Here is a 25,898-nt window from a genome sequence, read left to right as displayed (position 1 = left end):
GCGTTCTCCGGGGAGGCTGCGGAATACGTTCCTGACCACCCGGAGGCCCACCTTTCCCAGACTTAGGCCGAGCAAGAGCGGGGAGGCCCTTCCTGGAAGGGTCTCATACCTAGGATCGCACACGCTGCGCTTACTCTCTTCGGATAGAGGGACACCACACAGTAATTCTTTGCAAGACAATAGGCTTTATCGTTAGTTGTCAGGGATCTTTATGATCCGGAAGGCAGGAGCAGAATTAGTGCCACAAGCGGCAGCGATCTCGTGATGAGGGGAAAGGGGTAGCGGGACAGTCTTTGAATCAGTGTCTCTGCGGAGTATCCGGCGCACAGCTCTCAATCCTCGAGCTGAGGGGATGTTGCTTCTCTCGGCAATTTCTGCCGATTCTCTTGGAGGAGCGGGCCGCCAGTCACTCAGCAGGCACCGGAGGTTCGTAGTTCGGGGAGCCGCGACGGCGTCAGCAGGGCTCAGATGGTTCAGAGTTCGGGGAGCCGCGACAGCGTCAGCAGGGCTCAGATGGTTCGGAGTTCGGGGAGCCGCGACAGCGTCAGCAGGGCTCAGATGGTTCAGAGTTCGGGGAGCCGCGACAGCGTCAGCAGGGCTCAGATGGTTCGGAGTTCGGGGAGCCGCGACAGCGTCAGCAGGGCTCAGGTGGTTCAGAGTTCTTCGGTTCGGGGAGTGATCGAGCCGCGACCAGGTCAGCAGGCTCTCGTCAGTCCAGGTCTTCTCTGCCTCCCGTCCCTTCCGCACCCCCTGTTATACTTCCCCTCCTCTTTGAAGTCCGAAGTCCTCGCCGAGAGGGGTCTGGGTGCCTGGGGCGGTGTGTCGGGGCTTCCTGTCGCTCGGCCCTTTGATCTGTTCAGGTGGGTCCGGGAGGGACTCCAGACGCCCAGCAGGCGAGGCGGCCGCTCACCGGGGGCCTGGTGGTCGATCGAAACCTCCCTCGGGGAAGAGACCAGAGGTGTGACAGGGTCGGCGCCTCTCGGTCTGGGTTGGGGGGTTTCGCTCTCCCTCGGCCGGGCATGCGTGTTGGGGACCTGGCCGGCCCTCGGGTTGTTGGGCCTTGGGGGCCGGAAGTCTGTGACATCGAGGATCGGTGCGGTTGCAGGGTAGCTTGCTGGTTGGGAGGGCCCACGCCACGAGGCCGGTCTCACACGTGCCCCCCCCCCAGCTGAAAGGCAGGGAAAACTACCCATCCACTTGGGGGTTCTCCTCGCTGAAGCGGAAGAATCGGGACAGGCCGTCCGCGTTGGCGTGGTCCGTCTCAGGGCGATGTTCCACAGTGAAATCCATCCCCTGGAGGGAGATGGACCAGCGTAGCAGCTTGGGGTTTTCCCCTCGCATCCGCATCAACCACCGCAAGGGTCGGTGATCTGTTTGTACTCGAAATTGTGTTCCAAACAGGTAGGGCCGTAGCTTTTTGAGGGCCCAGACTACTGCGAAGGTCTCTCTTTCAATTGTGCTCCACCGCTGTTCTCGGGGCGGCAACCTTCGGCTGATGAAGGCTATGGGCCGATCTATGCCTTTGTCGTTGAACTGTGAGAGGACTGCCCCGATGCCGTGTTCCGAGGCGTCCGTCTGGACCACAAACTCCTGGGCATAATCGGGGGCTTTAAGCACCGGAGCCGTACACATAGCGGCTTTTAGGGCGTCGAACGCTTTCTGGCAGGGGGGAGTCCATTGTACTTTCTTGGGGTGTTTTTTGGAGGTTAGCTCTGTGAGGGGGCCTGCGATGCTGCCATAGTTCTTAATAAACCTCCGGTAGTAACCGGTGAGGCCCAGGAAGGCCCGGACTTCCGTTTGGGTCGTGGGGGGTTCCCAGGACAAGATGGCGTCGATCTTTGGCTGGAGGGGGGCGACCTGTCCGCTTCCAACCTGGTGCCCCAGATAGGTTACGGAGCCGTGCCCAATTTGACATTTGCTGGCCTTGATGGTGAGGCCGGCCCGGCGCAGAGCCAGCAGGACTTGTCGGAGGTGCTGGAGGTGCTCAGTCCATTGGGAGCTGAATACCGCTATATTGTCGAGGTATGCTGCGCTGAACCCCTCTAGTCCGGACAGGATCCTGTTCACCAGCCGCTGGAAGGTGGCCGGGGCATTCTTCATTCCAAACGGCATCACCCTAAAGCGGTAGTGCCCATCCGGGGTGGAGAAGGCGGAGCGCTCCTTGGCTCCCTCGGTGAGGGCAATCTGCCAGTATCCACAAGTTAGGTCGAAGGTGCTGAGGTAGCGAGCGGCCCCGAGGCGGTCAATGAGCTCGTCTGCGCGGGGGATAGGGTGACCGCATTGAGTCCTCGGTAGTCCACGCAAAACCTCAGCTCGGGGGCGACACCCGGGGTAGCCGCTTTCGGAACCAGGACTACCGGGCTGGCCCAGGGGCTGTCGGAGGGTTCAATCACCCCGAGGGCCAGCATCTTCGCTACCTCGGTCTAGGTGCAGGTTCGGACCCGATCAGGGACCCTGTAGGCCCGGTGTCTCACTGGCGGGCTGTCGCCGGTGTTCACGTCGTGGACACATCAGTTGGTGACCCCAGGGGTTAGGGAGAAGAGGTCCGCGAACTGCCTTAGTAACTGGCGGCAGTCGTCGGACTGTCGGGCTGTGAGGGCGGTTGATAGTCTCACCCCCTCCACGGAACCATCGGTCTCTTTCGCCCCCAGGGGGTCTGGAAGGGGCTCGGTGTCTTCTTCGGCCCCATCGTCGGTGGCCAGGAGTAAACTCAGCTCCGTCCTTACAAAGTGGGGTTTGAGGCGGTTCACGTGGAGAACCCAGAGGGGGTTCCGCGGGGACTGCACATCGACGAGATAGGTGACTTGGCTCTTCCGCTCGACCACCTTGAAGGGTCCAGTCCATTTATCTTGGAGGGCGCAGGGTTTCACCGGGGCCATGACCCAGACTTGTTGGCCCGGCTGAAACTCGACCAGTGTAGCATTCTGGTCATACCAGCACTTCATCACTTCCTGGCTAGCCTCGATGTTCGCCTCTGCGAGTTCTCGGAATTTCCGGGTCTGGTTGCGGAGCGCCAAGATGTATCGGAACACATCCGGAGGGGTCCCCCGGAGAGTCGTTTCCCAACCCTCCTTGACCAGGCTCAGGGGTCCCCGGACGGGGTGTCCATATAGCAGTTCGAATGGGCTGAACCCCAGGGATTTTTGTGGAACTCCCGGTAGGCAAACAGGAGGCATGGGAGGAGGACGTCCCATCTCCGGCGTAGAGGTTCTTCGAGGCCCATGATCATTCCCTCCAGTGTCTTGTTAAAGCGCTCGACTAGGCCATTCCCTTGGGGGTGGTACGGGGTGGTGAACTTGTACGATACTCCGCACTGCTGCCAGAGGGACCTCATGTATCTGGAGATAAAGTTCGTACCCCGATCACTCACGACCTCGCGGGGGAACCCCACGCGGGACAAGATCCCCATCAAGGCCCGGCCTACCACGGGGGCCGTCACGGTGCAGAGGGGGATGGCTTCGGGGTAGCGGGTGGCATGGTCCACCAGGACGAGGATGAACCGGTGGCCCTGGGCGGTCTTGGGGTCCAGCGGTCCCACAATGTCGATTCCTACCCGCTCAAAAGGGGTACTGACGACGGGGAAGGGTTGTAGCGGAGCCTTGCGCTTCCCCCCACTCTTTCCGCTGGCCTGGCACGTGAGGCAGGACTTGCAGTGGGCCTCCACATTCGCTCGCATCTTGGGCCAATAGAAGTGGGTGACGAGTCGCTGGTAGTTCTTATCTTGGCCTAAGTGTCCGGCCAGGGGTACATCATGGGCCAGGCCCAGGAGGAGACTTCAGAAGTGCAGGGGTACCACCAGTACTCGGGCCGATCCCAACTCGGCCGACTTCTGTTCGCTGTACAGGAGGCCGTTTTCCCAGTATACCCAGTGGGTGCCGGTCTGGTCGCCTGCTGCTTGGGCCTCGGCCTGTTGTCGGGGTCCAATGAGGGAAGGGCAGGTGGATTGTTCTTGGCAGAATTCTTCTCGGGAGGGGCCTCCTTCGCAGTGCCACTGGGCCATTTCCGGCAGGTCCCCTAGCTCGGTCAGGGGTTCGGGGTCGGAAGGCACGGACCCCTCGTCGGGAACGGTCGTTTCGTCCGGAAGGGGGTCGTTGGCCTCGGGTGGCGCATCCTGGACCTCGGGGATGGTGGCGGTGCTCCGCGGCATGGCCTCCCCCCCCTCGGAGGAAGGCACTCTGAGAGTCATTGTGCGCGTGGTGGCGCATACCCATTTGGGTAGGCCCATCATCTGGAGATGGGCTCTTCGTTCCACTTGTCCCCACGGGGAATTCTCAAGGTCGTTGCCCAGGAGGCAGTCTACGGGCTGGGAGGTTCGGACTGCCACTTTTAACTTGCCGGTGACTCCCCCCCATTCGAAGGGAACTAGGGCCATCCGGCAGAGGCTCTCGGAATTGTCTGATGATATGACGGGACAAAAGGCGCCGGGCAGGATCTGATCTTCGGAGACCAGGTGACAATGAACCACCGTGACACTCGCCCCCGTGTCCCGGAGGCCCTCGACGCGGTGACCGTTGACCGTCACCTGCTGTCGGTACTTCTTCGTGTTGGCGGGCAGGGACGTTCCGGGGACCATCTCCCGGTCCCCTAGGGAGACCAAGGCCATGGCGGCTGGTTCCCATTCTTCGGAGTCTTCCATCTCTTCCCCCAGGGCTACGGAGGCCATTTGTCGAGCCGGCGGGGTTGTTGTGGCGGTTCGCTGGTACATGGGACATTGAGGGTCGCTGGCATAGTGTCCGGTCTGTTGGCAGCGGAAACAGGTGATCCTCACGCGGGGCCCCGGCCTCCCCGGTGGCCCGGTGCTGGCCGGAGGTGGAGCTGGAAAGGGCGGAGGTTGTCCTCTGGGGGGCTGAGCGGGGATCCCCCCGGGAGTTCCCTTGGCCGGCCTTGATTCCCTCCGCCCCTCTGGCGGGGAGGTCCCTGACTGTGGTGACCGTAGTCTCCCACGGGACCCCGGGAAGCCCGGGTGTTTACCCACCGGTCGGCCTCGACGGCCAGTTTTCGAGGGTCTGTGAGTTTGCTGTTCAGGAGGTGCTGGCGCAGCTCTACAAAGCAATTAGCGGACAAGTGTTCCCATGCGATTAGGTCGAACAGCTCCTCAAAGGTGCAGACCTTGCTGCCCTTGATCCACCCGTCCAAGGCCCGGCTGTAAAAGTTCACGTACTCCACCCAGGTGGTACCGGGTATCTTCTTGCAGTCTCTAAACCGTTGCCGGTACATTTCAGGGGTGAGCCCATATCTGGCTACTAGGGCCTCTTTCATGTGACTGTAGGAGTTCATCACCGTGGAGGGCAGGTCCAGCAGGGTATCTCTCCCCTCGCTCAGGAACCGGCCCCACAGCCCAGCCCCCCAGTCTTTCTGCGGGACTCGGTGGGAGGTCATGGCGACTTCGTAGGCTTTGAACCATTGCTGGATGTCGTCGTTCTTATAGTATTCCTTCACCACATCCTTGGGGATGTGGACCTTTGGTTCCACGGTGGAGGAGAGGGGTTGGGTTTCCGAGGGTCTGGCCTCCGCATTCTTAGCCTTGAGCTCGATCTCTTTCAGGCTACGTTCGTGCTCCAGTTGGAGTTTTTTTTCTTCGTGTTCTCTTTGTCGTTTCTTTTCCTCGAGTTCTCCTTGTAGGCGTTGTGAAAAGTTGGCCTGATATGTAGTGCTCACTATTCTAGTGATCACTGTGTATCATTCCAAACGACCCTTATTGATGATTGGTTGTAAGTCAACCTTATAGACCAGCTATCCTAGTAGCGTGGACAAGAGCAGTCTTCAGGCTAAACTCTAGAGGGCGTGTTAAGCCAGCTGTTTACCATCACATATACCCCTTGAACGCCAAGTGAAAGGACACCACACAAGTTGTTATGAAAATAAAGGATATTTATTTATAACAAGACTACCCTGGCTCTTTATGAGTCAGGGAGCTAAGCACAATACAAAACTCTTAGGAGAATACTTCTAGTCGCACAATTTACACAAATGCCCGAAGGCACGAAACCATTTACACTGCAAGTGGAATGGGAGAGGTTAAAGAGTCTAAAGTTACTGATTCCGGAGGAATCCGATCAGTTGGACTAAACGGGAAAGGAGCTGGACACTTGTACAGTGAACCTACGATGGAGCACCGAGATGCTCGAGTTACCTAGCCAGAGGCTGCGGCTGCGTGGGGTTCAGCAAGATGTCGGGAGTCCTTGTTGTAGTCTCGGGAGCCTGAAAGAAGAAGTTGCTGGCAGGCGACCAGTGTCGATGTTCAGCGAGATCCAAGCCTGGATCGGTGATGAAGGAAACCTGAAAGCAGAGGGGACTCAGTTCTCAACCGCTAGCCAGCGATCGGGGGGGTACCAGGAAGGTACCGGCTGAAGTCACCTCGACCAGGTGAGTGGATGACGTCGGACTCGGCTGTTCCTCGGACCAGGAGGCGCGGCGGCGACCAGGATGGAGGGCGAGCTGTCCCACGAAGGTGTCTGCTGTCGATGATGCTGGGCCCAGGAATGGGGCAGCGGATCTTGGCAGTGGCAAGCCCACGCGGTGGAGTCAAGATGGCGTCTGGAGTGGACCAGGAGGGTCCGAGGTACTCCTCTGTTGAAGGGGAGCAAGCGCCAGTCTGGAGCAACCAGACCAGTGATGAAAACTGTCGTGGTGCGTCGTGAAGAGGGCCACAAGCCGGTCGGCGAGTGGTCGGACAACGCGGTGAGCAGCAAGGAGCAGAAGGGCCCCCCACGTAGATCTCGTGGATGCTGGGGAGGCAGACTTCGGTGCTGGAGCCGCTCAGGGTTAGGGCTTCTCAAACCCTAGGTGCACTCACTCGAGGGTCCCTCGGTGGGCGCGCTAGATAAGCGTCGTGCAGGTTCTGAAGATGGCCGGTCCCGCAGGTCTCGTCACACCTACGAATCTCAGCTGGGCTGATGATGTTGGTAGAGGTCAGAGATGCCAGGGAACCCGGGTCTCGTCGAGCTGGGCAGTCTTGTTCCGTAGGAGAGACATACAGCAAACCGCAAGCGCTTAGGTGGTGCCTGCTGGTGCAGGGTGGCTACTCCTTAGCCACAAGGGAGAGTCTTCAGAAAAAGTCAAGAGTTCCTTTCGTGGAAAGTAGTTCAAGATTCAGAATTATCCAATTTGGGAAGGGGACCCGCTCCCACCTTTATTCTAGGAAAGGGGGCTGGCCCGTGACTAGGTCCTACCTATGGGTGGGGCCAGGAGGGGGGTGGTTACACCCCTATCCTTTGTCCGGCTTCGCCCCAGCTCAGGGGCTGGTGTGCCCCCGAAACTGGTTTGAGCCGGGCTATGCACAGTGAGCACCGGGGTGCCACTTGCAATCACCTTCCTTTCAGCCCTGCCTACCTGGGATACACAAACCCTGTCTGGGATGGTGCTAACACCGCCCTCGACAGGAAACCCTTTGTCCAAGCTCCCCTCGCTGGAAGGTCTCCCAGCAGCAGGAGGTCAGACTTGTGTCTGGTGGCAGCATCCATTTTGTGATGCTGAGGCTTGAGTCAACTTTAACCGGGGTTCAAGGTTACTTCCATGTCGTGTCCCTCTAGAAGGGTGGAATGCTAACCCCGTCGCCAGAATTGGCGAGGGGTTCGTATTCCAATTCGTATGACACCTTACTCGACATGTGTGGGTGATGCGATGCCAAAGTTAGAAAATAACCGCGAGGATTATAATGCATTTTAAGGTAGTTGGCCCGCGTCACCATGGAACGGCTATTAGGACTTGGTTCTGCAAGCCGTCGACGGGCTCAGCTCGCGCCAGAGCACCATCCCACATGATTCCCCGCACTCTGCCTTCAGGATTGATAAGGCCTGCCATAGGAGTGACTGATAGGAATCCATGTATCCATTTTAGGGTTAGGTATAGGAATACTACACCTACAGCAACGGGTGATTACACCACCTTGCCCCAGCTGTCGTGCAGCCAGTTGTGTCAGATTTGGGTGGCCATCCAGGGGTGGCATAATACATGCTGCAGCCCCTGGTAGGCCCTGGGTACACCGATGCCCTGGATACCTGTGGTATGCTGATACAGGGACTGATAAGGCGGCCCAGTTCCAATTGGTGGATGCACCTAATGTACATGTGTGTTAATTTCGAGAGAGAACAGCTAGGCTGTGGGTCTGATTGGCAGGCCCACAGCCGGGGAAAGTCGTAAACCAATGAAGCAAAAGCAAAAAAATCTGGGTGATCATGGGATTGCAGACCCTACTCTCCTACATGACCCCCCCCAAACTTTGGGACAATAAGCTAACCTTGACCAGGTGAGTCTTCTTGCTCTAAGTGGAAATACCTGGAGAGCCCATCTGCATTGCCATGATCAGTGCCAGGTCTATGCTCCACTGTGAAGTCCATCCCCTGTAGGGAAATGGACCACCTAAGTAGTTTGGGGTTTTCACCCTTCATTTGATTTAGCCACAAGAGGGGCTTATGGTCGGTCTGAATCTTGAAGTGAGTGCCAAACAAGTATGGCCTCAACTTCTTCAGGGCCCAAACCACAGCAAAGGCCTCCCTCTCAATAGCTGACCAATTCTTCTCTCTGGGGTCAGCCTCCTGCTAATAAAAGCTATGGGCTGGTCATGACCATCAAAATTCAGCTGAGATAGAACAGCTCCCACACCCAACTCCGAAGCGTCTGTTTGGACAATGAATGTTTTGGAGTAGTCTGGACTCTTTAGGATAGGTGCTGTGTACATGGCCTGCTTTAGGTCATCGAATGCCTTTTGACAGCTCGCTGTCCACTGAACTTTTTTTGGCATCTTTTTACTTGTCAGATCGTTTAGCGGGGTCACAATGGATCCATAATTTCTGACAAATTTCTGGTAATAACCAGTCAGGCCCAAGAAAGCTCGAACCTGAGTCTGGGTGGTTGGAGGAGCCCAGTCCTGGATGGCCTGTATTTTGCTCTCCAATGGCTGAACCTGGCCTCCACCTACAAGGTGGCCCAGGTATACAACCTGTGTCTGCCCTATCTGGCACTTGGTGGCCTTGATAGTGAGGCCTGCCTTCTGCAGAGCCTCTAACACTTTCCTCAGGTGGACCAGGTGATCCTCCCAGGTGGAGCTAAAGACAGCGATATCGTCCAGATACGCCGCACAGAAGTCATCCAACCCATGGAGAACTCGATTCACCAGCCTTTGGAAGGTGGCAGGTGCATTTTTCAAACCAAAGGGCATTACCACGAACTGATAATGCCCACCCGGGGTAGAAAATGCTGTTTTGGGTTTGGCCTCCTCAGCTAACCTGATTTGCCAATACCCAGCTGTCAGGTCAAATGTACTTAAGTAGTTGGCCGAAGCCAACCGGTCTATAAGTTCATCTGCTCTTGGTATCGGGTGGGCGTCAGTCTTAGTGACTGCATTGAGGCCTCTGTAGTCCACGCAAAACCTCATCTCTTTCTTACCGCCCTGGGTGTGAGGTTTTGGCACGAGAACTACTGGACTAGCCCTGGGGCTGTCCGAGGGCTCAATGACTCCCAGCTCCAACATTTTCTGCACCTCTGTCTTGATGCAGTCTCTGACATGATCAGGCTGTCGATAGATTTTACTCTTTACGGGCAGACTGTCCCCAGTGTCGACCTCATGGGTACACCAATTGGTCTGACTGGGTGTCAGAGAGAACATATGTCGGAAGGATTGAAGAACCTGTTTACAATCCTGTTGTTGATGTCCAGAGAGGCTGCCACAAAAGACAACACCATCTACTGACCCATCATCAGGGTTCTGAGAGAGCAGGTCCGGGAGAGGGTCACTCTCCTCCTCCTGTCCCTCATCTGTGGCCATGAGCAAGCCCACGCCCTCCCTGTCGACATATGCCTTGAGCCTGTTTACATGGAGCACCCGGTGGGGGCTCCGGGGAGTTCCCAGGTCTACCAAGTAGGTGACCTCTCCCTTTTGCTCAATGATTGTGTGGAGCCCAGACAATTTGTCTTTGAGTGCTGCTGGGGCCACTGGCTCCAGCACCCACACCTTCTGTCCAGGCTGATACACAGTCAGGACAGCCTTTTGGTCGTGCCAAGCTTTCTGTAATTCTTGGCTCGCCTCAAGGTTTTTAGATGCCTTTTCCATGTACTCAGCCATCCGCGAGCGGAGACCGAGCACATAGTCCACAATGTTTGATGCCGGCTTTTTGAGAGGTCTCTCCCATCCTTCCTTTACCAAACAAAGGGGTCCCCTTACAGGATGTCCGTACAGAAGTTCAAAACGGCTGTAGCCAACCCCCTTCTGCGGGACCTCTCTGTAGGCGAACAAGAGGCAGGGTATCAGGACATCCCATCTCCGCTGAAGCTTTTCAGGTAGTCCATGAATCATCCCTTTTAGGGTCCTGTTGAATCTCTCAACAAGCCCATTGCATTGTGGGTGATAGGGTGTGGTGAATTTGTAGTTGACACCACACTCCTTCCACATAGCAGTCAGATATCCCGACATATAGTTTGCACCTCTGTCAGAGACAACCTCCTTAGGGAAGCCCACTCTGGAGAACACTCCAACTAGGGCTCGTGCCACAACAGGTGCTGTAGTGGTCCTAAGGGGAATAGCTTCAGGATACCTGGTGGCGTGGTCCACCACCACCAGTATAAACTTGTGCCCTGATGCTGTCTGGGGTTCCATTGGTCCGACAATGTCGATCCCCACTCGTTCAAAGGGTACCCCCACCACCGGCAGTGGTATGAGGGGGGCCTTTGTCGTGCCACCTGACTTACCGCTGGCTTGGCAAGTGACACAGGAGCGGCAAAACTCCTTCGTATCTTCGGACATATGGGGCCAGTGAAAGTGTGGAACAATTCTGTCCCAAGTCTTATTCTGGCCTAAGTGACCTGCAAGGGGAATCTCGTGGGCCAAGGTAAGAAGGAAACCTCTCAGAGACAAGGGGACGACCAGCCTCCTGGTCGCGCCAGGCTTGGGGTCTCTTGCCTCGGAGTACAGGAGTCCATCGTCCCAGTACACTTTGTGGGTACCTGTGGCGTTCCCTGCAGCCTCAGCAGCAGCCTGCTGTCTGAGGGGTTCAAGTGAGGGGCAGTCTAACTGTGCCTTCCCCAGGTCTTCCCTAGAGGGTCCCCCTGAGCCCAGAAACTCAACCTGACCAGGTTCAAGCTCTTTTGGCTCAGTTTCCCTCAGTTCCTTAAGGTCAGCCTCCTCAGAGACTTGATCCACGACCTGGGGCAAGGGGGAAGGCGAGGCCTTACCCTTACTGCTCCTTTTCTTGGATGGTGTCTGGTCCGTTCTTCCAGGATCCAGCACCTGTTCAGTGGGGCATCTTTTGGCCTGTGACCTGGTCACAGCAAGGACATGTGCTGGCAAGCCTAACATTTCCATGTGAGTCCTCTGCTCCACTTCTGACCATTGTGACGTTTCCAAATCATTGCCCAACAGACATTCTACGGGGAGGTCTGAACTAACCACAACTTTCTTTGGACCACTTACCCCTCCCCAGGAGAAATCAACAACTGCCATACTGTGATTGGTAGTGACATTGCTGGCATTGGTCACTAGGTAATCGGTACCTAGCATGATCTGTCCAGGGTCCACAAAGTTAGGTGTCACCATGGTGACACTGGCACAAGTGTCCCTGTAGGCCTGAGCCACTTTTCCATTGATCAAAGGCGTCTGCCTGTATTTGCCCAAAGTATTGGGACTGGCATCAGGGGACATATCCATATCCCCTGTACAGACAAGGACGGCCTGAGTGAGTGTGCCAACTAAGTCGTCACACCCCTCAGTTCCCAAGGTTAACCCAACTAATGCCTTGGGAGGCGCACTACCACTGCTGACTGTACTAGGGGGTGCAGGTGCCTTAGGGGCTGCAGTGGCAGGAGTTTGCCCTCCTTTCTTGGTGCACTCACTAAACCAGTGAGTCTTACTTTTACAGTATTGGCACCACCTTTTTGACTGGCCTTCTGGAGTCTTGTTTTTCGGCTGTGAAGCCTGACCCCCACCCTCTTTGGTTTGTTGGGGGCCTGTCGAAGTCTTCTGGTCATTTTGTTCGTTCTTGTTACTACCCTTTTGGTCTGCTTTCTTCTGACCACCCTGGTTCTGAGTCTGGTTCTGCTTGACCCTTGTTCTGACCCATCTGTCTGCCTTCTTTCCCAATTCTTGGGGAGAGGTCAGCTCCGAGTCGACAAGGTGCTGATACAACAATTGGTTCCGACAGTTGTTTAAAATCTGTTCTCTCATGATAAGATTTACAATCCTGTGTAATCAGTAACCTTGCTACCCAGTAACCAGCCTTCTAAAGCCTTAGTGGCACAATCGACAAAGTCAGTCCAATCCTGAGACTGAATTTTCTGGGTGTCTCGGAACAGCACCCGGTACTGCTCCGTGGTTAAGCCGAACCCATCAATCAGTGTATTCTTCAGGACTTGGTAGTTGTTAGCATCCTCAGCTCTCGTAGTGAGGAGCTTCTCTCGTCCTTTACCTTCAAAGGAGAGCCACAGTATAGCTGCCCACTGACTTGGGGGGACGCACTGGACAGTGCAGGCCCTCTCCAAAGCAGTGATCCACTTGTGGATGTCATCCCCTTGTTTAAAGGGGGGCACTATTTTACTCAGGTGTCTAGTGTCTATACCCCTGTCTTTCTCTCTAATGAGAATGCTGCCACCAGTGGGATCTAACCCACTCAATTTCTGTTCTCGGGCCAAGGCAAGTCTTTCTTTGGCGAGGGCAAGTTCTTCCCGCTCGATCCTCAGATTGACTTCCCTCATCTTCGCTTTGTGCTCCCTTCTCTGAGGGGACGTCATTCCTCTCTAAGAAGATGCCTGAGAAACATGTGTTCGAACAGATCTGTTAGAGCCTCTCGAGAGAGACCTAACTCGTCCGCTCCCAAGGTTAAGCCTGCTTAAGCGTGGGCCCGGGGCTCCCCCAGTTCCATTCTCATGCCTGCTTAAGTTGGTCCTTGTGAGCCTACTGACTACTACTGGACCTCCGTCTGCCTCGTCCCCTGCTAACTCTTCTTCCTCTTCCTCCTCACCATGGAGGTCAAGGTCAGGGTCACCAAGGGTTCCCTCTAAGGGAGGCATGTCCCCATCAGGATTAGGGGGGCCTGCGTTAGAAGCCCTCCTAGCATCATAAGTCTCTAAGAGACCTATCAAAAACGTGATGGTAGGGTTAGAACCCTGGTTTAGCTTCCTGGAGGCACACAATTGTCTCATCTCCGTGAAGCTAAGAGCTGCATATCGTGACACGACCTGTGGAGGGTCGATGACCACTAAGGGAGTCTCTGCAGACTCTCCGTGGCCCGACATGCTTTCTAGTGAGGTGTAAGTGATGCACCTACCTACACTATGTGTTTCCCTACTGATCCCTTGCTAAGAGTTATAGTCAGGGTGTGCTAGTCCCTGTTTCACTACAACAGCTGGTTCAGTAGAACTCAGAGTATTGTAAGTTAAGTTATATGTACCTGGGTACTTATGCGATCTTTCAACTTGATATTCTTAGGATACGTGTGTGGTAAAACAACAGCAAGCTCAAATCCCAACCGCTGCTCACCAATGTGAGAAGTTGGCCTGATATGTAGTGCTCACTATTCTAGTGATCACTGTGTATCAACCTTATAGACCAGCTATCCTAGTAGCGTGGACAAGAGCAGTCTTCAGGCTAAACTCTAGAGGGCGTGTTAAGCCAGCTGTTTACCATCACATATACCCCTTGAACGCCAAGTGAAAGGACACCACACAAGTTGTTATGAAAATAATATTTATTTATAACAAGACTACCCTGGCTCTTTATGAGTCAGGGAGCTAAGCACAATACAAAACTCATAGGAGAATACTTCTAGTCGCACAATTTACACAAATGCCCGAAGGCACAAAACCATTTACACTGCAAGTGGAATGGGAGAGGTTAAAGAGTCTAAAGTTACTGATTCCGGAGGAATCCGATCAGTTGGACTAAACGGGAAAGGAGCTGGACACTTGTAGAGTGAACCTACGATGGAGCACCGAGATGCTCGAGTTACCTAGCCAGAGGCTGCGGCTGCGTGGGGTTCAGCAAGATGTCGGGAGTCCTTGTTGTAGTCTCGGGAGCCTGAAAGAAGAAGTTGCTGGCAGGCGACCAGTGTCGATGTTCAGCGAGATCCAAGCCTGGATCGGTGATGAAGGAAACCTGAAAGCAGAGGGGACTCAGATCTCAACCGCTAGCCAGCGATCGGGGGGGTACCAGGAAGGTACCGGCTGAAGTCACCTCGACCAGGTGAGTGGATGACATCGGACTCGGCTGTTCCTCGGACCAGGAGTCGCGGCGACGACCAGGATGGAGGGCGAGCTGTCCCACGAAGGTGTCTGCTGTCGATGATGCTGGGCCCAGGAATGGGGCAGCGGATCTTGGCAGTGGCAAGCCCACGCGGTGGAGTCAAGATGGCGTCTGGAGTGGACCAGGAGGGTCCGAGGTACTCCTCTGTTGAAGGGGAGCAAGCGCCAGTCTAGAGCAACCAGACCAGTGATGAAAACTGTTGTGGTGCGTCGTGAAGAGGGCCACAAGCCGGTCGGCGAGTGGTCGGACAATGCGGTGAGCAGCAAGGAGCAGAAGGGCCCCCCACGTAGATCTCGTGGATGCTGGGGAGGCAGACTTCGGTGCTGGAGCCGCTCAGGGTTAGGGCTTCTCAAACCCTAGGTGCACTCACTCGAGGGTCCCTCGGTGGGCGTGCTAGATAAGCGTCGTGCAGGTTCTGAAGATGGCCAGTCCCGCAGGTCTCGTCACACCTACGAATCTCAGCTGGGCTGACGATGTAGGTAGAGGTCAGAGATGGCAGGGAACCCGGGTCTCGTCGAGCTGGGCAGTCTTGTTCCATAGGAGAGACGTACAGCAAACCGCAAGCGCTTAGGTGGTGCCTGCTGGTGCAGGGTGGCTTCTCCTTAGCCACAAGGGAGAGTCTTCAGAAAAAGTCAAGAGTTCCTTTTGTGGAAAGTAGTTCAAGATTCAGAATTATCCAATTTGGGAAGGGGACCCGCTCCCACCTTTATTCTAGGAAAAGGGGCTGGCCCGTGACTAGGTCCTACCTATGGGTGGGGCCAGGAGGGGGGTGGTTACACCCCTATCCTTTGTCCGGCTTCGCCCCAGCTCAGGGGCTGGTGTGCCCCCGAAACTGGTTTGAGCCGGGCTATGCACAGTGAGCACCGGGGTGCCACCTTCCTTTCAGCCCTGCCTACCTGGGATACACAAACCTTGTCTGGGATGGTGCTAACACCGCCCTCGACAGAAAACCCTTTGTCCAAGCTCCCCTCGCTGGAAGGTCTCCCAGCAGCAGGTCAGACTTGTGTCTGGTGGCAGCATCCATTTTGTGATGCTGAGGCTTGAGTCAACTTTAACCGGGGTTCAAGGTTACTTCCATGTCGTGTCCCTCTAGAAGGGTGGAATGCTAACCCCGTCGCCAGAATTGGCGAGGGGTTCGTATTCCAATTCGTATGACACCTTACTCGACATGTGTGGGTGATGCGATGCCAAAGTTAGCAAATAACCGCGAGGATTATAATGCATTTTAAGGTAGTTGGCCCGCGTCACCATGGAACGGCTATTAGGACTTGGTTCCGCAAGCCGTCGATGGGCTCAGCTCGTGCCAGAGCACCATCCCACATGATTCCCCGCACTCTGCCTTCAGGATTGATAAGGCCTGCCATAGGAGTGACTGATAGGAATCCATGTGTCCATTTTAGGGTTATGTATAGGAATACTACACCTACAGCAACGGGTGATTACACCACCTTGCCCCAGCTGTCGTGCAGCCAGTTGTGTCAGATTTGGGTGGCCAAACAGGGGTGGCATAATACATGCTGCAGCCCCTGGTAGGCCCTGGGTACACCGATGCCCTGGATACCTGTGGTATGCTGATACAGGGACTGATAAGGCGGCCCAGTTCCAATTGGTGGATGCACCTAATATACATGTGTGTTAATTTCGAGAGAGAACAGCTAGGCTGTGGGTCTGATTGGCAGGCCCACAGCCGGGGAAAGTCGTAAACCAATGAAGCAAAAGCAAAAAAATCTGGGTGATCATAGGATTGCAGACCCTACTCTCCTACAGGCGTAACTGTTCTACCGCCAGCTTTTTTTCGGCTAGTTTTAGCTCTCCTTCGATTTTTAATTTTGCTAGTTCTAGTTCGTGGTTGCGACCTCTTTCTCGGTCCGCTAGTTCCTCTGGGGATAGGCCCCCCTCGGGGGCGCCGTTCCTCCCCGGGGTGCTTCGTGGTTCGTTAGGAGGCTCTCCTTCTTTTTGTGTCCGGGGAGTTCCCGCCTCGACCCAGGTTCTTAATGCTCCCTGGAAGTCCTCTTTCGTGCTTAGTCCGGTGGTAGCGCTTCCAAGGTCTTTGCAAAATTGTTTCAGTTCTCGGTGCGTATAAGATTCCAACTGGTCCTCTCGGAATGTCGTGCTCGGGTTGGTGCCTGCGGCACCTAGGGAGGTTTCTCCTTCCATTTCTTCTTGGTAGTGCGTTAGCCGTCTACTGCACGATCTCTAGGTGTTGGCTCGGATCCCGTCGCCTGCCACCAAATGTTGGAAGGCGTTTTCCGGGGAGGCTGCGGAATACGTTCCTGACCACCCGGAGGCCCACCTTTCCCAGAGTTAGGCCGAGCAAGAGCGGGGAGGCCCTTCCTGGAAGGGTCTCGTACCTAGGATCGCACACGCTGCGCTTACTCTCTTCGGATAGAGGGACACCACACAGTAATTCTTTGCAAGACAATAGGCTTTATCGTTAGTTGTCAGGGATCTTTATGATCCGGAAGGCAGGAGCAGAATTAGTGCCACAAGCGGCAGCGATCTCGTGATGAGGGGAAAGGGGTAGCGGGACAGTCTTTGAATCAGTGTCTCTGCGGAGTATCCGGCGCACAGCTCTCAATCCTCGAGCTGAGGGGATGTTGCTTCTCTCGGCAATCTCTGCCGATTCTCTTGGAGGAGCGGGCCGCCAGTCACTCAGCAGGCACCGGAGGGTCGTAGTTCGGGGAGCCGCGATGGCGTCAGCAGGGCTCAGATGGTTCAGAGTTCGGGGAGCCGCGACAGCGTCAGCAGGGCTCAGATGGTTCGGAGTTCGGGGAGCCGCGACAGCCTCAGCAGGGCTCAGATGGTTCAGAGTTCGGGGAGCCGCGACAGCGTCAGCAGGGCTCAGATGGTTCGGAGTTCGGGGAGCCGCGACAGCGTCAGCAGGGCTCAGGTGGTTCAGAGTTCTTCGGTTCGGGGAGTGATCGAGCCGCGACCAGGTCAGCAGGCTCTCGTCAGTCCAGGTCTTCTCTGCCTCCCGTCCCTTCCGCACCCCCTGTTATACTTCCCCTCCTCTTTGAAGTCCGAAGTCCTCGCCTAGAGGGGTCTGGGTGCCTGGGGCGGTGTGTCGGGGCTTCCTATTGCTCGGCCCTTTGATCTGTTCAGGTGGGTCCGGGAGGGACTCCAGACGCCCAGCAGGCGAGGCGGCCGCTCACCGGGGGCCTGGTGGTCGATCGAAACCTCCCTCGGGGAAGAGACCAGAGGTGTGACAGGATCGGCGCCTCTCGGTCTGGGTTGGGGGGTTTCGCTCTCCCTCGGCCGGGCATGCGTGTTGGGGACCTGGCCGGCCCTCGGGTTGTTGGGCCTTGGGGCCGGAAGTCTGTGACATCGAGGATCGGTGCGGTTGCAGGGTAGCTTGCTGGTTGGGAGGGCCCACGCCACTAGGCCAGTCTCACACACAGCCACACACACACAACCACACCACACACACAACCACACACACGACCATACACACAACCACACCCACAGCCCAACACACATATCCACACACACAATCACACACACACAACCACACAACCACACAACCACACACACAACCACATACACATACAACCACACACAACCATACACACACAACCACACACACAACCACACACAACCACACACACAACCACAACCACACACACACAACCACAACCACACACACAACCACACACACAACCACACACAACCACAACCATACACACAACCAAACACACACACATAACCACACACAACCGCACACACACAACCACACACACAACCACACACACAACACACACAACCACACACACACAACCATACACATACAACCACAACCACACACACACACAACCACACACACAACCACACACAACCACACACACAACCACAACAACACACAACCACACACACAACCACAACCAAACACATGACCATAACCACACACACAACCACACACACAACCACACACACACACAACCACACACACAACCACACACAACCACACACACAACCACACACACAACCACACACAACCACACACACAACCACACACTTACAACCACACACACAACCACCCACAGCCACCCACACAGCCACACACACAAACACACACACAAACACACATACATACACAACCACACACACAACCACACACAACCACACACACAACCACACTCAACCACACACACAACCACACACACAACCACACACAACTACAAACAACCACACACATACAACTACACCCACAACCACACACACAACCACACACACAACCACACACACAACCACACATACAGCCTCCCACAACCACACACAACCACCTACAACCACACACATACAACCACACACACACAACACACAACCACAACACAACCACACACACAACCACTCACACAACGACAACCACACACAACTACACACAACCACACACACAACCACACACACAACCACACACACAACCACACACACACACATAAACAACCACACACACATCCATGCAAACAAACACATACACACACACACAACCACACACACACAACCACACACATACACACAACCACAACCACACACAACCACAACCACACACACAACCACACACAACCACACATCCACACATCCACACCCACAACCACACCCATACCCACAACCACAACCACACCCAACTGCACACACAACCGCACACACAACCGCACACACAACCACCCACAACCCCACACACAACCACACACACAACCACACACACATACACAACCACACACACAACCACACACAACCACACACACAACCACATACACAACCACACACATAACCACACACAACTACACACAACCACACACACAACCACACACACAACACACAACCACAATAACAACCACATACACACAACCACACCCAGAACCACACCCACAACCACACACACAACTACACACCAACAACCACACACAACCACAACCAATCGCACAACCACACACACACACAACCACAACCACACACACAACTACAACCACACACACAACCGCAACCACACACAACCACACACACACAACCACACACACACAAGCACACACAACCACACACACACACAACCACACACAAACACACACACACCCATACACACAACCACACACAAAACCACATACACAACCACAACCACACATACAACCACACACACAAGCACACACACAACCACACACACAACCACACACACACACAACCACAACCATACACACAACCACACACACACACACAACCACACACAACCATGCACACACATCCACACACACCACACACACACAACCACACACAACCTCACACACAACCCCACACACAACCCCACACACAGCCACTGTTAGAAGGCCACCTCAGAGGGGACAGGGAGGGTACCTGACCACCCTGAGACCGACCCTCTGGGTATCGTAGCCGGGCACTGGCGGGAGACTCCTCAGGGGAAGAGTCTCATATCTAGGATCGTACACACTGCACCGCACGACAAAGAGACACCACACTGTATGCTCTGGGGAACAGATCTTTATCTAATCAGCTTTGTAGGATCTTTATGATCGACAAGGTGGATATGTACAAATAGAGCACGGGCTCAAAGAGTCTCGGTAGGGATAGGGGGTAGCGGGACAGTCTTTGGGGATCCGGATCAATGCAGGGGCGTACCCGGTGCACAGCTCACAATCCTCGAGCTGGGGGATAAGCTGTGGTCATTGGGGTCCAGCCGGACCGAGGGGGTCTTTAGGAGCCGCAAGTCACTCAGCAGGGCTCAAGCACACGGTCGGAGGTCTTACGATCTTCAGGGGAGCCGCGAGTTACTCAGCAGGGCTCAAGCACAAGGTCGGAGGTCTTACAATCTTCAGGGGAGCCGCGAGTCACTCAGCAGGGCTCAAGCACAAGGTTGGAGGTCTTACGACCTTCAGGGGAGCCGCGAGTCACTCAGCAGGGCTCAAGTACAAGGTCGGAGGTCTTACGACCTTCAGGGGAGCCGCGAGTCACTCAGCAGGGCTCAAGTACAAGGTCGGAGGTCTTACGATCTTCAGGGGAGCCGCGAGTCACTCAGCAGGGCTCAAGCACAAGGTCGGTTTTGATTGTAAAATGAAAAACCATTGACAGGTAGACACAGGCCTTGATTCCACCCTCTGCGTAGTAAGACGAATGATAATAAATGAGCTCTCCTCATTTGAGCACACAGGTCACAGGACCCAGAACCACACCCACTACCAAACACACAACCACACCCACAACCAGACACAACCACACACACACACAGCCACACACACACAACCACACAACACACACAACCACACACACAACCATACACACAACCACACCCACAACCACACACACAACACACACAACCACACACACAATCACACACACACAACCACACACACACACACACACACAAACACACACATAACCACATACACATACAACCACACACAACCATACACACACAACCACACACACAACCACACACAACCACAACCACACACACACAACCACAACCACACACACAACCACACACACAACCACACACACACAACCACATACAACCACAACCATACACACAACCAAACACACACACACACAACCACACACAACCGCACACACACAACCACACACACAACACACACAACCACACACACACACAACCATACACATACAACCACAACCACATACACACAACCACAAACACAACCACACACAACCACACACACAACCACAACAACACACAACCACACACACAGCCACAACCAAACACATGACCATAACCACACGCACAACCACACACACAACCACACACACACACAACCACACACAACCACACACACACACAACCACACACAACCACACACACAACCACACATATACAACCACACACACAACCACCCACAGCCACCCACACAGTCACACACACAATCACACACACAACCACACACACATACACAACCACACACACACAACCACACAAACCACACACACAACCACACTCAACCACACACACAACCACACACACAACCACACACAACTACAAACAACCACACACACACAACCACACCCACACACACAACCACAACCACACACAACCACACACACAACCACACACACAACCACACATACAGCCACCCACAACCACACACACAACCACCTACAACCACACACACAACCACACACATACAACCACACACACAACACACAACCACAACACAACCACACACACAACCACTCACACAACGACAACCACACACAACTACACACAACCACACACACAACCACACACACACACACAAACAACCACACACACATCCACACACACAAACACACACACAACCACACACACACAACCAAACACATACACACAACCACAACCACACACAACCACAACCACACACACAACCACACACAACCACACATCCACACATCCACACCCACAACCACACCTGCACCCACAACCACAACCACACCCAACTGCACACACAACCACACACAACCGCACACACAACCACACGCACAACCACACACACAACCACACACACAACCACACACACATACACAACCACACACACAACCACACACAACCACACACACAACCACATACACAACCACACACATAACCACACACAACTACACACAACCACACACACAACCACACACACAACACACAACCACAATAACAACCACATACACACAACCACACCCAGAACCACATAAACAACTACATACCAACAACCACACACAACCACAACCACATACACAACCACACACACACAACCACACACAACCACACACACAACCACACACACAATCACACCCGCAACCACACACACAACCACACACACACACACACAACCACACACACAAGCACACACACAACCACACACAAACACACATACACCCATACACACAACCACAACCACACACAAAACCACATACACAACCACAACCAACAACCACAACCACACATACAACCACACACACAAGCACACACACAACCACACACACAACCACACACACACACACAACCACAACCATACACACAACCACACACACACACACAACCGCACACACACATCCACCCACACCACACACACAACCACACACAACCTCACACACAACCCCACACACAGCCACTGTTACAAGGCCACCTCAGAGGGGACAGGGAGGGTACCTGACCACCCTGAGACCGACCCTTGGGGTATCGTAGCCGGGCACTGGCGGGAGACTCCTCAGGGGAAGAGTCTCATATCTAGGATCGTACACACTGCACCGCACGACAAAGAGACACCACACTGTATGCTCTGGGGAACAGATCTTTATCTAATCAGCTTTGTAGGATCTTTATGATCGACAAGGTGGATATGTACAAATAGAGCACGGGCTCAAAGAGTCTCGGTAGGGATAGGGGGTAGCGGGACAGTCTTTGGGGATCCGGATCAATGCAGGGGCGTACCCGGCGCACAGCTCACAATCCTCGAGCTGGGGGATAAGCTGTGGTCATTGGGGTCCAGCCGGACCGAGGGGGTCTTTAGGAGCCGCGAGTCACTCAGCAGGGCTCAAGCACACGGTCGGAGGTCTTACGATCTTCAGGGGAGCCGCGAGTTACTCAGCAGGGCTCAAGCACAAGGTCGGAGGTCTTACGATCTTCAGGGGAGCTGCGAGTCACTCAGCAGGGCTCAAGCACAAGGTCGGAGGTCTTACGACCTTCAGGGGAGCTGCGAGTCACTCAGCAGGGCTCAAGTACAAGGTCGGAGGTCTTCCGATCTTCAGGGGAGCCGCGAGTCACTCAGCAGGGCTCAAGCACAAGGTCGGAGGTCTTACGATCTTCAGGGGAGCCGCGAGTCACTCAGCAGGGCTCAGGCGTTTCAAGGTTGCAAAGGAGCCATGACCACGTCAGCAGGGCTCTCGTCGTTTCAGAATCAAATCTGCCCGGTAGTCCCAGGGCACCCCTTGTTATAGGATAGGTCAACTCCTCTTTGATGTCCGGAGTCTGTGTAGGCAGGGGTCTTAGCACCTGGGGGCCGCTTGTTGGAGTTTCCTGCCATGTCGTCCTTTGATCCTTTCAGGGCCGGGTCGGGAGGAGTCCCAGCCACACAGAAGGCGTGGAGCCAGCCCTCAGGGAGGCCGGCGGGCCGATCGAAACCCATCTCCCAAGGGGAGGACAGAGGTGCGATGGAAACTGCTCCTCCCTCTCTCACTCCATGGGAGCGCGATGTCCTCCAGCCGGGGCGGCGCCTCTAGGCCTGGGTCGCGCTGGAGCCGGGCGGCCATCGTAGGTGCATGAAGTGGGCACGCGGGCCCTGTGGTGCTGGGAAGATGGAGGGCACGGACGGGGAAGTCTGGGTCGGGGTGTGTGGGTTCGGGCGGGAAGGACCGGCTAGGCCGTGTACTCGGGGGCTGGATGAGGTGCACGGGTCAGGGTGAGTGGCTAGGGGTCAGGGATGGCCATGCCACAAGGCCGGTTCTAACACGCGTCCCCCCACAGCTGAAAGCCGGAGAGAACTACCCATCCTCTTGGGGGTTCTCTTCGCTGAGGCGGAAGAACCGGGAGAGGCCGTCAGCGTTGGCGTGGACAGTACCAGGGCGATGCTCTACGGTGAAATCCATCCCCTGGAGGGAGATTGACCACCGCAGTAGTTTGGGATTTTCTCCTCGCATCTGCATGAGCCATCGCAAGGGGCGATGGTCGGTTTGGACTTTGAAATGGGTGCCGAACAGATAGGGTCGTAATTTCTTGAGGGCCCAGACTACGGAAAACGCCTCGCGCTCAATGGTGCTCCATCTCTGTTCTCTGGGTAACAGCCTTCGGCTGAGGAAGGCTACGGGCTGGTCTAGTCCTTGGTCATTCACCTGTGACAGGACTGCCCCAATGCCATGCTTGGAGGCATCAGTTTGTACCACAAACTCCTTGGAGTAGTCAGGGGCCTGGAGTACAGGGGCAGTACACATGGCCGCTTTCAGGGCATCGAACGCCTCCTGGCAGGCAGAGGTCCACTGCACTTTCTTGGGCTGTTTCTTGGATGTGAGTTCCGTGAGGGGACCAACAAGGCTGCCGTACCCCCGGATGAATCTCCGGTAGTAGCCGGTGAGGCCCAGAAAGGCTCGGACCTCCGTTTGGGTAGTGGGTGGTTCCCAGGCTAGGATGGCGTCGCTCTTAGGCTGCAGAGGGGCGACCTGCCCGCTTCCGACCCGGTGCCCCAGATAGACCACCGAACCTTGCCCATTCTGACACTTGCTGGCTTTTACTGTGAGGCCTGCCTGGCGCAGGGCCGTTAGCACACTCCGGAGGTGCTGAAGTGTGAGACCGGCCTCGTGGCGTGGGCCCTCCCGACCAGCAAGTTACCCTGCAACCACGCCGAACCTCGTTGATACAGCCTTCCGGCTCCCGTGGGCCAACATCCCGAAGGCCGACCAGATCCCCAACACGCATGCCCGGCTGAGGGAGAGCGAAACCCCTCCAAACCAGACCGAGAGGCGCCGACCCTGTCACACCTCTGGTCTCTCCCCCGAGGGAGGTTTCGATCGACCACCAGGCCCCCGGTGAGCGGGCGCCTCGCCTGCTGGGTGTCTGGAGTCCCTCCCGGACCCACCTGAACAGATCAAAGGGCCGAGCGACAGGAAACACCGGCACACCGCCCCCCAGGCACCAGACCCCTCTCCGCGAGGACTCCGGACTTCAAAGAGGAGGGGGAGTATAACAAGGGGTGCTGAAGAGACGAGAGCAGAGAAGACATGGACTGACGAGAGCCTGCTGACCTGGTCGCGGCTCGATCGCTCCCCGAACTGAAGAACGCTACCCGAACTTTGAACCATCTGAGCCCTGCTGACGCCGTCGCGGCTCCCCGAACTCTGAACCATCTGATCCCTGCTGACGCTGTCGCGGCTCCCCGAACTCTGAACCAGCTGAGCCCTGCTGACGCTGTCGTGGCTCCCCGAACTCTGAACCATCTGAGCCCTGCTGACGCCGTCGCGGCTCCCCGAACTCTGAACCATCTGAGCCCTGCTGACGCCGTCGCGGCTATCCGAACTACGAACCTCCGGTGCCTGCTGAGTGACTCGCGGCCCGCTCCTCCAAGAGAATCGGCAGAGATTGCCGAGAGAAGCAACATCCCCTCAGCTCGAGGATTGAGAGCTGTGCGCCGGATACCTTGCAGAGACACTGATTCAAAGACTGTCCCGCTACCCCTTTTCCCTCATCACGAGATCGCTGCCGCTTGTGGCATTAATTCTGCATCTGCCTGCCGGATCATAAAGATCCCTGACAACTACCGATAAAAGCATATTGTCTTACAACGAATTACTGTGTGGTGTCCCTCTATCTGAAGAGAGAGTAAGCGCAGCGTGTGCGATCCTAGGTATGAGACCCTTCCAGGAAGGGCCTCCCCGCTCTTGCTCGGCCTAACTCTGGGAAAGGTGGGCCTCCGGGTGGTCGGGAACGCATTTCGTAGCCTCCCTGGGGAATGCCTTCCAACATTTGGTGGCAGACGACGGGATCCGAGCAAACACCTCGAGATCGTGCAGTAGACGGCTGACGCACTAACAAGAAGAAATGGAAGGAGAAACTTCCCTAGGTGCCGCAGGCACCAACCCGAGCACGACATTCCAAAAGGACCAGTTAGAATCTTATACGCACCGAGAACTGAAACAATTTTGCAAAGACTTTGGAATCGCTACCACCGGACTAAGCACGATAGAGGACTTCCAG

The sequence above is a fragment of the Triturus cristatus genome, chromosome 8 (genome assembly GCF_964204655.1).
Source record: "Triturus cristatus chromosome 8, aTriCri1.1, whole genome shotgun sequence".
NCBI lineage: Eukaryota > Metazoa > Chordata > Amphibia > Caudata > Salamandridae > Triturus > Triturus cristatus.
The sequence above is the reverse complement of the archived record's forward strand: the minus strand, read 5'-3'. Positions refer to the sequence as shown.